This window comes from Pinus tabuliformis, chromosome 1_2 (genome assembly GCF_031772625.1).
Source record: "Pinus tabuliformis cultivar Carrire ecotype Pingquan chromosome 1_2, CPIR1, whole genome shotgun sequence".
NCBI lineage: Eukaryota > Viridiplantae > Streptophyta > Pinopsida > Pinales > Pinaceae > Pinus > Pinus tabuliformis.
The window spans coordinates 313,677,344-313,694,377 of NC_142298.1; positions in this window are offsets into that span (position 1 = coordinate 313,677,344).

Sequence of the window (17,034 nt, forward strand, 5' to 3'; positions counted from 1 at the left end):
ATACTCCCTGCATAGCATAATTGTTTGATTCAAGGCACAATGAATATGATCATGCCAGAATAGGAACAATACTTGGAAATCTGATGTCTGGTTGTCAGTATGGAACAATTTATCCTGATTATGCTATCAGTCTGACAGATATTCATCTTAAAGAATGTTGGAAAGCCTTGATAGGAGTACAAGGATTGTCTATGGCAGATGAAAGTGAATTTTTGTCTGTAATTGTTCAAACTTCCTTTCAGTTAACAAATACAGTACATCCTAAACTAAAACAGCCGGTGTTGAAAGATTGTGTGACAGTCGGGATAGGAAATGCACAGATTGAAGGTGTGCATTATGATAGGGAAACACTACCCGATCACTGGTACATTCAATATAAGTCTTTGGCTTCAGATAATGCAACCAGTAAAATTAAAAGATTGGCTCTTGAAGATGGAGGGGTAAAAATTATTCCAAATCAGTCTATTTACCCAAGAATTCCTAAGCCAATAGTCTTGCCAGAGAAACATGTATTACCAGTAGAAAGTCCAGTCCAAAGTGGAAGAAAGTCTTTTTACAGACAGTTGACCATACCAGAGGAACAACCTTCTACTTCCACAAGTACACCCCGGTCTGAAAAACAATTGTATATACCTGAAGAAAAACCATTTTTAGCTGTAAATAAAATGTTTAGAACTCATGTACATACTTTTCCACCTATGGAAGAATATAAGTATGCTAACAAAAGATTTGTTAGAGGGGGAAAATGGCCACCAAAAACAAAATTTTGTGTCTCTTCATCATTGTCAAAACAACCCGCTACAAGAGCAGACTGTGCACCTTTGCTAGAACATGACTCTCAAGATCCCAATGACTTGGAGCAGGTCTATCAAGTAGGAAATTATTTGACTACTTGGTGTTCTCATGCCGAAGATGTTCTAGATAATTTAGGACAACAAGCAGAATTGATAAATGCAAATCTAAAATTGTTGTATGAAGAGCAACAGGAAGAAAAGAGAGAACGAGAAGAGAGAAGAAAAAGAAAAATGAAGAAAAAGGCCAAGAAAATCCCTAAATTTCATGTAGATATGTCAGCCCCGAACTACTGGGATTTAGAAGAAGAACAAGAAGAAGAAGCACCAGAAACAAGTGCTGGAGAAGGGACTTCCAGAGACACTGGAAAATTAACCAGTGGATCTTCTAGAACGTTCAAGGCAGAAAAACCTTTTGAATCTAAGAAGGAAGTCATGACTTTAGAACAAGCTGCAATAAAGTTTCCATCCTTTATTATGCCATCAATAAAAAATCAAAATAAAGCTCACATCCTGAAAGAAGCTGTTAAGTATCCTAGAATCGAAGAAGATCTGTTTGCTACAAATTCTAGTGGTTACATTCTAGATCTAGATAACTCATCCAATCCGGGAGAGTCTATTAGAATCTGGATAGGAGCCTTATATCAAATGCAGGTCACAACAAAGTTAGACAATGTGTCTATCATGATTCTAGCAGAAAAGAGGATGGCAGGAATTGTGTTTGATTGGTGGATGGGAGGTTCAGAAGCAGAGAGAATAGCGGTCATGGAAGCTGGTTTAGCTACATTAGAAATGTTGTTGAAAACTCAGTTTGTGCCAGAACCAGTAGATGAAAAGAAACAGCTATTGACTGACCTTAGCCGTATGGAATTAAAAGATCTAAAATATTTAGATCAATTCAGTAAAGATTTTATGGCTAGAGTCTTTAAAGCTAATCTGTTCAATGACCTTGCTCAAAAAGTTTCTTATTTATCAAAATTACCAGGAAACTTAGGAGATCTGATAATGAAAGATCTTGAGGTTCAAATGAAAAGTTTAGATCAAGTTTATTGGGTTGATCTTCTATTTAGAGTGTCAAAAAAAGTCAAATATTTATGTTGGCAGAAGAAGGCGCATGACATCACCCCAAGCTCAGATGTCTGCAAAACTGTACTACCATGGACGCCTTTTAAATCAAAGAAGAAGAAATACAAAAGGTATGGTAGATACAAATCCAAAAGAGTATCGAACCCAAAGAGACCTTTCAAAAAATTCAGATATTTAAAAAAAAGAACTGCTCCAAGGAACAACAATTGTTGTTTCATTTGTAAAAAGGAGGGACATTTTGCCAGAAAGTGTCCCCAGAAATCATCCAGTAAACTCAAAGCTTGTATAGATATTGAAGAGTTTCAAGATGATTGGTCTGTAGTAGAATCAGATGAAGAAATTTCTGATGTATATATTCTTACAGAAGTTTCAGATAATGAAGATGAAGAGCCTGTACAGAAAATGAATATTTGTTTGAATTGTTCTGATGATGATTTTTCTAGTGAACAGCACTATAGTGAAATTGAAAGTTCTTCAACTGTTGAGTCATCAAGTGAGACAGAACATGATTCAGAGGAAGAATCCGAAGAAGCAGAAACATCAGAAAGACCAAACAAAGGTAAACAAATTGCATTACCTTTGCCTCAATTAAATTCTTTCTGTCCATTTGAAAAGAAAATTGCACCATCAACTAGTATACCACTGCCAGAGATTACGAGAAATGAACAAAACACATTGTTGAAAAAGATTGTCAAAACAGATAGCTTGATTTATATCCCAGTGGAAGTACAAGTCAGAAATGAATGGATTTCAGTAGATGCATTTGTAGACACTGGAGGATCAAATAATCTAGCTAGACCATCTTTGTTCAAACCTCTCTGGAAACCATTAAAGAATATACTAGTTTCAGAAACAATTGGAGGATCTGTCCAGCTCACACACTATGTAGACAATATTTCTTTAAAAGTTGGGGGGAGTATTGTAAAAATTTCAGCAATCTAGCACTATGACCCTTCAGCAAGTTTGATGTTAGGCATGCCATTTATAAACTTTGTGCTCCCAGTAACTATCAGCCAAGACAAGCTGATAATAAATTTGAAGAAAAAAGCTATATCTGTGCCTAGGCTAAGTATTGCAAACTCTGAAGCTAGGCGCGAGAATAGCCAAAAGAAAGTAGGAACTAGAAGGCTGTTCAAAGATTCAGATGACTGGCAAGAAGTCCTACAGATTTATGAAGCTAGAGCAGAAAAGGTAAATAAACAATCAGCATGCATTGAAGAAAATTGGTCTACAAAACAGAGAGATATCTACCAGAGACTTCTAAAAAGCTGTTCGGACAACCCGCAGCAGTTTTGGGAAACTGAGAGTCCGATGCAGGAAATAGTCACCTTACATGACAATGGAGTAAAAGGAAAAGTGATTCCTTGCACACCAGCTGATGAACAAGAAATGAGGAATCAAATTCAAGAATTACTAAAGATGCAGCTTATAGAATCTAGTGAATCTCACTATGCATGTTCTGCATTTTTAGTTAGAAATCATTCTGAGATAGTAAGAGGTAAACCACGGATGGTTATAAACTATAAACCTCTTAATGCCATTACTCAGAATTTTAATTACCCATTGCCAAGACCAGAAGTGATTATGCAAAAAATTCAACATAGTAAGGTGTTCAGTAAATTTGATATGAAGTCGGGTTACTATCAGATACAGATTCAACCAGAGGACAGACATAAAACAGCTTTCATATGTCCAGCAGGATTCTATCAGTGGAAAGTTGTTCCATTCGGTTTGAAGAACGCTCCAGCCTTCTTCCAAAGAAGGATGGATTATATTTTTGCTAAATATGATTTCATAGTTACATATATAGATGATATTTTGATTCATAGTCCAGATGTACATACTCATTTGAAACATCTAGAGATTTTTCTTGAAGAAGTTAAAAATCATGGCATTGTTTTGTCAAGAACTAAGATGTCCTTATTTCAGGATAGCATTGATTTTTTGGGGATAAATGTTGCAAATGGTTCTATTCAAATGCAGCCCCATGTGCTAACTAAATTGACACAGTTTCCTGATGAACTGAAGGACAAAAAGGCAATTCAAAGATTTATTGGAGTTCTGAATTACTTGCACAAATACATCCCAAATCTCTCAGAAAAGACAGCTCCTATAAGAAGATACACCAATGGAGGATGGTCAGAAGAAGCTACTGAAGCAGTAAAGAAGCTCAAAGAAGAATGTCAGCATCTACCAAAGCTTCAACCACCAGGTGACGGTTTATTAATTTTACAAACTGATGCTTCACTTGATTTTTGGTCAGCTGTACTTTTAGAGCAAAGAAGAAATAGTAACGGAGAGATTGAAGAAAATTTGTGTGGATATGCTTCTGGGGAGTTTACAGCAAGTCAGAAAAACTACTTCATAGCTGAAAAGGAGACATTAGCTATCTTCAATGGAATTCAACAGTTTGAGGTATATCTAACCCCGGTTAAGTTTTTAATCAGAACAGACTCCAAAAATTTTAAATATTTTCTGTCAGCAAAGATTTCAAGACAACTTGCAAAAGGCAGAATTTTGGCCTGGCAAATCTGGTTTCAGCAATTTGAATTTGAAGTTGAGTGGATACCAGGCAACCCAAATTTCTTGACAGACGTTCTAACCAGAGATATGAGTAAAATGTTCATAACCTGTAAATATTCAGTTTTTGAGATTCTAGGCAAAAGCCCTGTAGATGATAGTTTTGCAACTTTTGTAGATAGATTTAGAATTTTAGAAAATCATGCAAGCTGTGTGACTGATGAAATCAAGAAAGTGGTCGATCTTAGACTAAGGAGAAATTGGTGGATTAGAAGATGCCAAGCATGGCAGTCAAAGAATTTGGGCATATCTTTAGGCCTTGATGAAAACTTGGTTAAAGTCTTTTCTTTACCAAATATGAAGGTTAAGCTTTTCTTCAGAAGCTTATCTGATTTATGGTCTAGTGTCTACACACAAGAAATGTGTTGACACCTAATCCGAAACGGATGGGTGAACTGGACAGTCATCTAGAAGATGAACTGATCCGTTTTTATTCTTGTATATAAACATGAGTTACCTAATGAATAATATCACTCAGTTTTCTCTCTTGTTCAATGTGAAGTTACCCTGGCCTGACATGGTATCAGAGCACAGGTCCCAAAATAGTGTAACTCTTGCTGAGCGCTGCCTCATCCTAAGCGATTCCCTGACTGCAATACGTTTCTGATTTTTATTGAATGCCCTGCGCTCTCTGACTGCCAGAGACTGCGCCTCTGTCCTGAAGACTGCGCACTATCCATAATTATGCTGCTGAATGTGCATTGTTCTCAGTGATTGACATTGAATGCGCATAAGCATTGATGCGTTTCTAATTGAATGCATTTCCAGACAGAGAGTCGTTACCCTGGCCTGGCCTGAGTCTGAGGCGTTTAAACCGTGTGATTTTTTTTTCCAGAATCTTTTAGCTCTGAAATGTTTACTTGCATTTTGGTGCCGCCTTCAAGTGAAATTTTCTTTCAATAATTTTTGGGTTTGAGGGATTTACACTGCCATTCCGTCCCTTTGAATGTCCTTCGCTCATTCTGAATAAACCGCTCTGCTATTTCTTCTACGGTGTCTCTCATCAGCATTGTTGTCAGCGTACTATATCTTCCTTAAAAAAAAAAATTGTTGGATCTGTCAAAACAAAATCACCAAATTATTACTATAAGCATGCTCTGTAATATTTTCCTCTGGCTTTGATACGATGGCTTGTTTACGTTGAATACCGTGCAATAAAACAGTTGAGCAGATTGGGGAAAATCGAGCGCTGTTGGGATTGAAGCAGTTGGGACGAGACCCATGTCATCGCTTACGACCGTCAATCTAAGCTTTTGGGGCATGGATTTGGAACCCATAATGAAGATGGCCAAAATGAAAGGGCCGAGTTTGTGAGGGCCGCGCTGCTCAGCACTGAGACCGAGTTTATAGGGGCCGAATTCGTGGATTTATAAGGGCCGAGTTCGTGAGTTTTGTAGGCTTAGCATTTTAAAGCTTTCTGGCCTTCTTCTTGTTCTAATTGTGATGCTGTTTTTTTAGTGAATGTGGTGCTGAACAGTATGTGCACATGCGTGCATACATTATTGTAATGTGCAGCGACTGACATTTATATATGTACATTGAAAACTCCTGTAATGTTGCAGCATTTATATATGTACATTGTTTAAGGGGGTCGAGCTTGTCTACACATCATTTGTTTCAGGGGATTATAGTTTTTAAAGACTTGGAGATGCTGATGAAAGGATTTAAAATCATTAGCCTTTTGATTTGAATGCCTATGCACAGTTTTGTTCATTCAAAGCAGTTGTAACATTGCACAGTTTTTTATCATTTGAATGATAATGCTGCTTTGAAAAATTAAAGCATTAAAGTGATATTGAAGTGAGGAAAGTTTTTTTTTATCAGCAGAGATATTTTTTTACAGAATGCATTCAATCATCTCAATGGTCGGAATAGTTCTCACTGGCAAGGAGAACTATTCTGAATGGTCTCGGATGGTAAAACACACCCTCATCTACAATGAGCTGTGGAAAGGAGTGTGTGTCGGAGAAGAAGACAAAGACCCTGTGCAGCCTACATCAGATAAAGAACTTGTCATTTGGGAAAACAAGAACAGCAAAGCCTATGCATTGATCGCAGCATCTGTAAATGAGGAAGTAAGTCGTCATATTTCATCCTATTCCACTGCTTTTGAAGCTTTACAAAAGCTAAAAGAACTCTATGATACACATTCTGCACTTGAAGTTGTTCAGCTCATGATTAAACTCTTCACTCTTGAACTGAAAAATAATGATCCTCTTGCTCTTGCATCTGAAATAAAGTCTATAATGCATGATATTAAATTCACTAAGTTTGAGCTGGATATCTCTCTTATTGCCTTTCTCAAAGCACTCTATCCTACCTACTCTAATTATCTTGAGTCTTTACAAGCAAATGGAAATCTTAAAGATATAACCTTTGACACTCTTGTGAAAAAGTTTGCTGAAAGAGAGAAAGCCTTTGGAAAGAAAACAGTCCCTGAATCTTCTGAAGAGACTGTTTGCCTTGCTCATAAAGAAAAGCATCCTGCTCAAGATTCTACAAGAGGAAGAGGTGGACGAAGAGGAAGAGGAAGATACTTCAGAGGCAGGGGGGGCAGACATCCTCAAGCAGAAAAGGCAGGTCTGCATTGCATTCACTGCAAACGAAATGGATCACATGATGCTTCTACATGCAAGCTACCATGGGACAAAGTTGAGCAGAGAAGAAATCAGCAGAAAGGTAAAACTGATGACACAGACAAAGGTAAAGCACCTGAATCCGCTCACTATATTGAGGCACAATGTAACATTGGAATAAATGAAGATTTGTTTAATGCTTCACTTGCTTCTTCGAAAAATGACTGGTTGCTTGATTCAGGAGCAACCTGTCATATGACTCATAGGAAAGATTTCTTTGAAGATTTCACTGACAATGTTGATGGAGCAGTATACTTTGCAGATCAGTCAAAAATCAAGCCATCAGGGCTTGGCACAATCAGGCTTAAACTGCCTGGTCTTCCAGACTTTCTTCTGGATCATGTTCTATATCTCCCACAGCTCAAGAGAAACTTGCTGTCCCTGGTCCACATCCGCCAGCAAGGTCACTCCATTCACATGTTTGATGGCAAGCTTGAGGTAAGAAAGGCATCTGACCACTCACTTGTCATGACGGGTATAGAAGAAGAAAGACTTCTTAAACTGCAAGGAACCTCTGCTCATGCACAACATTTCTCATATATTTCTCATCATGAAGAAGGTGCACTTCCATCAAGTTTATTATGGCATGCTAGATTTGGACATTTAAACTATGATAGTCTCTGCTTGTTGAAGAAAAATGGTGTTGCTTGTTTGCCTACAATTCCTAGAAAACATAAACAATGTGATGCTTGCATTCTAGGAAAGCATAGCAAACAGTGTTTTCATGATTCACATTCAAGAGCACATAGGAAGCTTGAACTTATTCATTCAGATTTATGTGGTCCAATGCCTGTTCCTTCTGCAAATGGAAATAAATATATCATGACATTTATTGATGATTACACCAGAATGTGTTGGGTTTATTTTTTGAAGAACAAATCTGATGCTTTTCAAACATTCAAGAATTTTCATAAATAGATTGAAAATGATGCACAATCTCATATTGGGTCTATTCGCACTGATAATGGAAAAGAATATACATCAAATGAATTTGAACACTATCTTTGCCAACATGGGATTAAACATCAAACAACTGTGCCTTATAATCCTCAACAGAATGGTGTAGCTGAAAGAATGAACAAAACAATTTTGAATATGGTACGATCCATGCTTTTCTTCAAAAATGTAAAGACAATGTTTTGGGCTGATGTTGTTCTATGTGCTGCATATATAAAGAATAGATGTCCATCTAGTGCTATAAGAAACAAGACTCCTTATGAATTGTGGTATGGACATGTTCCTTCGGTAAAACATCTCAGGATTTTTGGTTCCACCTGTTATGCTTTAATACCAAAGGTACATAGAAACAAACTTGGTGCTAGAAGTCGTAAGTGTATCTTCCTGGGGTATTCAAACACATCTAAAGCATACCGCCTCTATGATGAAGTAAATAAAAAGTTTGTTTTATCTAGAGATGTCATTTTTCTTGAATCATCCAAATCTGACAGTGTTGTTGAGCGGCAACTTGATCGCTTGGATAGATTCACAAAACCGAAATCATTTCAAGAGTTTGATAATCAGATTCCACATCTTGAAGGGGGGATTCCTATACTAGATCAACATGTGGAATCTTCTTCTGAAGAATAATCTCCCCTGCATGACACTCCAACAACGGATGATGCTTTAAGTGATGTAATTGATAGAATTGGGAGACTTAATCTTGATTCAGTCCCAACTCAATCAACAGAACAGCCTGGACCATCTCAGAAAGGTCCCCCAAAGTGGCTAACAAAGACACTTGAAAGTGTTCATCCTGATGAAATTGGAAAAACAGGAACCAGAAATACAAACCGACAAGATGGAGGTGATGTAGATAACTCTAATTCACCTGTTGATATGGATGTTACTTATGATTGTGAATTGAACTTGTCTACAGATTTTGAACCAACTTCCTTTAAAGAAGCTGCTTCTCATGATGAATGGAAAGAAGCGATGCAGAAGGAGTATGATGCCCTCATAAAGAATGGCACTTGGAAGCTGGTTGATCCTCCATTTGGAACCAAACCTATTGGCTGCAAGTGGGTCTACAAGAACAAGTACAAAGCTGATGGCTCACTTGACAAGCACAAAGCTAGGCTTGTGGCAAAAGGTTTTGCACAGAAGGAAGGGGTCGATTATGAGGAAACTTTTGCTCCCACAGCAAAATGGGCCACCATCCGGACACTCTTTGCACTAGCTGCTCAGAACGGTTGGAAAGTCCATCAAATGGATGTAAAAACTGCATTCTTGAATGGAGATCTAAAAGAGAATGTTTTTATGTCCCAGCCTGAAGGATTTGCTATGAAAGGACATGAACACAAAGTATGCAAACTTGTGAAGTCCTTGTATGGCCTCAAACAAGCACCACGAGCCTGGTATGAAAAACTAACTGAGCATCTTCTGAAACTCAACTTCAAACATTTTGATCTTGATGATGCAACTTTATTTGTCAAGAAAATTGGCAAAACAGTTGTATATCTTGTGGTATCTGTAGATGATCTTTTAATGACAGGGAACAATGAAAGCTATATTGCATCCATAAAGAAAGAATTAGGAAAAAAATTTGAAATGACTGATTTGGGCTATGTTCATTACTATCTTGGCATTGAAGTAACCCAACATCCAAAGTCCATATTTCTTTCTCAAAAGAAATACATTGGAGATTTGTTAAACAGATTTGGCATGACAGAGTGCAATCCCCTTTCTACTCCAATGGAACAAAACTTGAAGCTCACATCTATTGAAGGAAAGGAGTTTGAGGATGCAACAAAGTATAGACAGCTTGTAGGAAGTCTCATCTACCTCACTACTACCAGACCAGACATTTCATTTGCTGTTGGAATACTCTCCAGGTTTATGCAAAAGCCTTGTGAGGGACATTGGTCTGCTGCAAAAAGAGTTCTAAGGTACTTGAAGGGAACTCAAGACCTTGGAATCAAGTATACACAGGTGGACGACTTCAACTTGATTGGATACTCTGATTCAGACTTCGATGGAGACAAAGAAACTGGGGTATCTACTTCAGGATATGCTATGAGTCTTGGATCAGGAGCTGTCTCCTGGAGATCACGCAAACAATCAGTACCAGCAATTCCACAACAGAAGCAGAATACGTGGCAGCAGCTGAAGCAACGAAAGAAATTGTGTGGCTCAGGAAAATTCTTGAAGATTTGCAAGTAAAACAAATACAATCTACTCCACTCATGATTGATAACACATCTGCAATAAAGTTGGCCAAGAATCCAAAGTTCCATGATCGTACTAAGCACATCAATACTAAATATCATCTGATCCGACATCATGTTGAGGACAAAACAATCCATCTCCGTCATTGTTCCACAAACGAGCAAATTGCAGACATCTTCACCAAAGCGCTTGGAAGAGAAAAGCTTGAAAGATTCAGAACGATGCTTGGACTCACCAACATCCCTTCAGATTAAGGGGGGGAATGTTGACACCTAATCCGAAACGGATGGGTGAACTGGACAGTCATCTAGAAGATGAACTGATCCGTTTTTATTCTTGTATATAAACATGAGTTACCTAATGAATAATATCACTCAGTTTTCTCTCTTGTTCAATGTGGAGTTACCCTGGCCTGACAAAATGATCTGGACACTCATAATTTTGAACTATTATCATATCATAGGAAGTGTTGATTTTGCCCTAAGTCTTTTCACAGGCGCCAAGATTTTGGATCTAGAAGAAATTCCCATAAAAGAGGAAATGATAAAATATCTGCTTTCTTTAAGAATCCCAGATATATTTGAAGAACTTGAATCCTCTTTCCTTCAAAGGATTGATGAGAATTATGCAAATACTGATACTTTCCCTCAGTACGAGATATTTAAAAATTTTGCAGATTGGAGAATCCAAGAAGGAGAATGCAGAAAAATCCAAGTTACCAGAGTATCCCAGTGCATACAGAGATCTGTGCAGTATTTGAAAACATATGCTTATCAGTGGGATTTTCATAGTTTAAGAATTAGAGACAACATAGAACCAAATCCTTTTTCTCAAGTATTCAGTCATGAAAGGATTGGTAATTCTGAAACTGGTAACAATCAGGAGTTAATCAAACAACATGCTGAATGGTTCCACGAGTTTGGAAATTTAAGACTGGTAGAGAAAATCCAAATTCTTAATAAAATGGATAGTCTACAAGGACAGCCAAAAGCTTTAAAATTTGCAATTAATCAAAAGGCATTAATCACCATCTCAGTCTTATCTCCAAATTGGAACAATAATGTCATCCACATTATTAGTTTGATGATATCAAAAAGGATATGCACGTCAATGATTTTTGAGTTAGGATGGCAGCATAGAGACTGTTTGAGTGAAAACTGCAGGCTATGGATTCAACATGCTATCGAAAGCTCAACCAATATGTTTCAGATATTCAAATGGGAATCATTAGATGGTGTAGAGTTGGCAGTACAAAGATCACCTGCAACACGTAATGCTTTTAAAGATTCCTTCCTTGATATTGAAATAAGTGCTCTTCCTTTTTTGAACAAATGGGAAAAACAAGAATTGATGCATACACCACAACAGCCAGGACTTCACAAGATCAAAACAAATATCATAAAAGGAGAATCGTCATCTGCAGCATCTCGCCATATAATAATGTCGCCAAAAGAAAAAGAAGAAATGACAGATGCACAAGATCCAAATGAAGGAATCGAAGAACAGTATGACCGACTTATGAATAGATACCATCAATAGCTCATCGATGAGTACGAACCATCCGCCAGATCGTCAGAAGAAGATTTATGGGAGAATAGGAGTCCAATGGGACCCTGGTAAAAGAATCTCTTGTCAGCAATGTAATAGTGTTGGTTACATGTTGTGACAAGAATCTTTTGTACAAAAGAAAGATTGAGTAGACACCGTCGATGGAAAAAGATACCGACAAGACCCTCAATTATTTCTACTTTATGTCATGTCTTAGCTAAGTTGTAACCAATATTTACAAAGATGCTCAAGTACAATATAGAAGCATGTGCCATATCAATCATCTGCAGTACATTCACTAGAGGACCTTACCTACTTTATTTTGATGTTAACATAGGGATATAAGATTTGAAACACTTTGCAAGATTTTATATATAGGTGGGAAATATATGGGTCAATAGGAACCAATATTTACTGATATTTCTTGCACATGGAACATTATGCATTTATTTTAACACCAACTTCTCAATTAATATAGAATCATGAACCTGCACTCTATTTTTATGCAAAGTGTTGCATCTTCTTTGAGCTTATGCTCTTTAGATTTCTATTGTAGATATTCCTATTGTAAGTCTTCTTTAGCCTATAGATAATGTTGTTCTATAAAAACATCCTTTAAAATTATACACTTTAAATCTCATGTATTCATGCTAATGGCTATAACATATATGACATGTACCATTTTACTAAGTGCATCGATAAATTTATTTTATTTTCGTTTGATATGATTGAAGTCAAATTCATATTCACTAAAAAAATTATGCCATCTTATTTGTCTAGAATTTAAATTTAGTTATTTAAATGAATATTTCTAACTATTGTGGTCTATCCTTGATTCCCTCACCCCCCCATTAAATGATGCCTCTACTTTTTAGTACATGTTTTTAGAAAATCATAAAGACAATCTTTTTTTTCTTTATGTTGATAATTACTTGTGATATTCCTATGTTCTTATTAACTTTCTTATGTTCTTCTTTTAGCTTGGTTCATCAAGCAACTACCAATAACCATAACACGAAGATCAAAGACACTAGATGTAGGTGGAAAACCAAGGGAAAACCAAGTCAACAACTCTTCCTTTAATAGTTTCATGAGAAGATCCAAGACTCCTTGACCTAGACACAAACTTCCTCCAATCACCAAGTCAACCCTTCCTTTCTTCTGCAGATGATAGCCTTCCAACAACATCTTTGACCTAGCACTTCGATATAGCAACAAAATTTCGACTTCCCCAGCAACATAACTTCGACCTAGTAGCAAAACTTTGACCCAGCAATAAACTTTGACCTAGTAGCAGAAATTATACCCAGAAACTTCGACCTAGTAGCAACAACAAAACTTTGACCCAAAAACTTCGACCTAGAAGCAGCACTTGACCTTCTAGAAAATAGCCCAGTAAATTCACACGTGTGAGAGAGAGACAACCCATAAAATTCAAATTTTATCCTTCTCCAACAATTCTCATTCTTCTCTTGGAATTTCACAATTTTTGTGCTCCTTCTTTTATATCGAACTTGTGTGTGTGTCTTCCAAATGAATCGAACTGAACTGTATATATACCCTTTTCTGGGGTTTGAATTACCCTCTTGTAGGCCAACTTGGTGCGGAGATGAAATGTGACTTATTTTACTCAATAATAATTCTTTTTACATGATTCAAAAGCCCAAGAAGGATCTCAGTGACTCTAATGCCTCACGACAAAACCTAGAATTCCTCAATAGGGACTTTGACCTAAAACATGATGAATGAAGCATGAAACCCATGTTTTAATTAGCCATAATAATAATAATAATAATAATTTCTTTTTCTTTATTTTGATATATACATTTCAATATGACTTAAATACAATTCTGAAGACCAAACCTAGATACATTCTTCAACACTCCCTCTTAACTAGGGAGGTATTAATATATATATATATATATATATATATATTGAAGATATCAAAACACATGAACCATGAAGAGTTTAGGCACACATGGTGTCACGAACTAGATTCTTGACCAGGGAAATCTATTTGGGTGGGACTAAGATGGACTAAATATTTCAACCTCTCTAGGTACCATTAGGCTTACTTACTAACCATCAACCCAAGGAACTAGGTGCATAATGCAAGGTAGAAGTTCTATGATCAACGCCACCCTCCCTACTTCGGGAAATAGACATCAACACATAGGCCGACTAGATGTCCTCCCGGGCATACACAATGCCTTAAAACATCAAATTTTTCTTGATCAAACAGATCGGTAACATCGAGCATGCTTCCAAAACTTCAAGAGATTTACTTGAACAATCACAACCCCAATCAGTAAACACCTTACACATAAGTAAACACAAACCTTCGATGTCTTCAAACATCTTAATGCTGCTTCACAATTTATCATAGTAGGACTTAAAGGCTTCCTAAACAGATTCAACTAGCATACAACTTCCTTTCCTACTTCACATGCAAAAACATATACTACAACCTGATCCTGCTTTCCTGCTTTCAACAACACCTCAATATGGATTCTCCAATTTCTTCAAGGTATCCATCATGACTATAATATACCCTCCCTCTCAACTTGGGATATATGCCCTTTCCTTTATCCAAGCTCCCTCTTAACTTAGGGAGATCAACTTCTTTTCCATAGTGTAGGAGATTTTTTCATGGCTTCCATCCTTCTTATCAAAGTCATATTGATCATCATCATTCATATAACTTCCTTCATCATGCTTATCAATAAAATCAATTTCACTTATGAATATTTTTAGCATCTCGACGATTATGTACCTACACAACTTAGACAAAAAGTACAACCAAATACATATATAGAAGCATGAACTTAACTATATCAGAATCATGGAAGTATTAGACTTTAGATATCAAATACCTAAACTTAGTTAGGTTCATAGTCAACAAGAGACACATACTTTTAAACTTCAACTTCTTACTTGGGTTAGGTTATAAACCCTAGATCACATCAATAACTCAATCAAGATATCAATCTCATTATATCTAGGGCCTCAATATTTCTTCTAGAGATATTACATACTTTAATATATTGAAAACCCTAAAAGAAAAACAACTATAGATCTATAATGCATCCAACAACTTTAGACTTCATATGTTAGACTTCTACTAGGATTTAATGCAAACCCTAAATTCCATCTTCGAAACACTAAGCCTTAGATGTCAACAATCAAAACCAATCACAACACAATCTAAGGTTTCAACTAAATGACCAACTTCTACTAGGGTTTGTTGTAAACCTCTTGTAGCGGCTACAAGCACCTTCCAAAATTTTTCCTTAGCCTTGTTTTGGATCTTCCCGGCCAACCATCCTCAACAGCATGTCTTGCATCGTCAAGCATATAGGCTTCAGTTGTTTCTCAGTGTCTTGTCAGCTTGTGCATGTCAGTTTGCTTTACTCCCCTCACAGGCTGTCTTTCTGGACTTAGACCATGTACTGGCCAAGAAGCTCCCCGAGAAAATTGTGCAATTCTGGAGGGGAACCAACCTTCCCTCCATAAATTGCACAAATCAGCTGGCCAACCTGCTGAGCTCAAGAATTGTGCAATGTTGTCTGTCAAGCTTCCTTTAAAAAATTGCGCAATTCATCCCAGGATAGCTGCTCAGCCCAGGAATTGCACAATCCTGGGAGACAGTCACTTGTTCCTCCCAGAAATTCTGCAATCCCTCTATGAAAGCCATCTTTGCTCAGCCCAGAAACTGTGCAAATACCTCTCCCAGGCTTGTAAACTACTACATGTGCCTTCAGGTCGACCGGTCCCCTATGGGACTGAGCTATCCTGATTTGCATGCATGGTCGGTTTTTTCCCAAAATAGAAAAGGTAGCATGCAAAGAGCATCCCCATATTTAGGGATCTATTTTTAGCAGCCAGAGGTCACACGTAAGGATCATTTCGAAAACCTCACGCCAAGTGTCACTTTTCCTAAATTTTTGGCATGTGCGTCATGACCTCGATCTTATCAAAACTTATGTATCGGATGTTGTAGAGCTCATTCCTCACATTGATCTTGCAACTCTGACATCCCACATCACATCTAGGAGTCGTCAGCAACACATTCAACTCAGTTGTTTCTAGGTAAGCCCACTTTGCATCTCTTGCGATGCGCTTTTGTCACTTTTTGTGTTTTATCTTGTGTGAGGGTTGTCTTCTTGATTTTAATGAACACTTGTTGTCATTTTAATATATGTTAGCTTGTACAAGCACCATTTTAGTTTTTGTTTGCATCTCATTGTTGTTGCATGCATGACACTGTTTTTTCACTAACAGTCGTCGTCGCGGCGACCCGCTTCACATGCATACATATTGTCTCGTCCTCTAAATCGTGCACTCATTGTTTTCATGCATGATCATTCACTCTTTTTTACACTCAGCTTCACCATGCATCCATAATTCTCATGTTTCAGTCACCCGTCGACAGGTCTGGGTTACCTTGGTCGGACTCTACCTTGTCCGAACAACATTGCACAATTATGATATGGAAGGCCTTGCCTTCCTCCCAGAAAATGCACAAATCTGGCCAATCAGTGCCCTCCAGTCTTGCTTTGCACAATTCTGAGAGGCAGTGACTGTTGGCCCAGAAAATTGCGCAATGCAGTCCTTGGGCTTGCATCATTTACCAGCTGAAATTGGGCATTGTGTAATCTCAGCATCTAGCAGGCCAGGCTGGACTGTGCATTGCGCATTTCCAGTAGTCAGTTAGCGTCCCGATAACCCGGACTATGCCTTGTGCAGTTTTGGCAGTCAGTCTCCCAACCTCCTGGTGGAAATTGCGCAATATTCACGACAAGTCACACGGATATGTTGCAAGTCAGTCATCAAGTTCGTTTTGGTTTTCGACTGACAGATTGCTTGCCATGAGTGTTGCTATGTCTCTAGGTATCATAGGTGTTCGTCTGCCTCTCAGCAGCACAGGCACAATGGCTTCCATGAGAGCAAAGTCAAAGACACCATTGAGAGCACAATTGGAGATGCAGTCGAGCAAGTGTCTATGAACTTGCCTACCTATGAAGACATCAAGTTCTTCGTAGACAAGGACATCAATATGAAATGGCAACAACATCATAACACCATCAGTAGAAACAGATGGTAGCATGCCTGCACGCGACGAATGCAAGAGGAAGTTTGTTGACAACACGAAGGTGGAGCAAAGCTGCAAGTTCAAAGAAGATCCACTTGTGACGAAGACATCTTTGGAGATTGAGGCTATGAGGTGC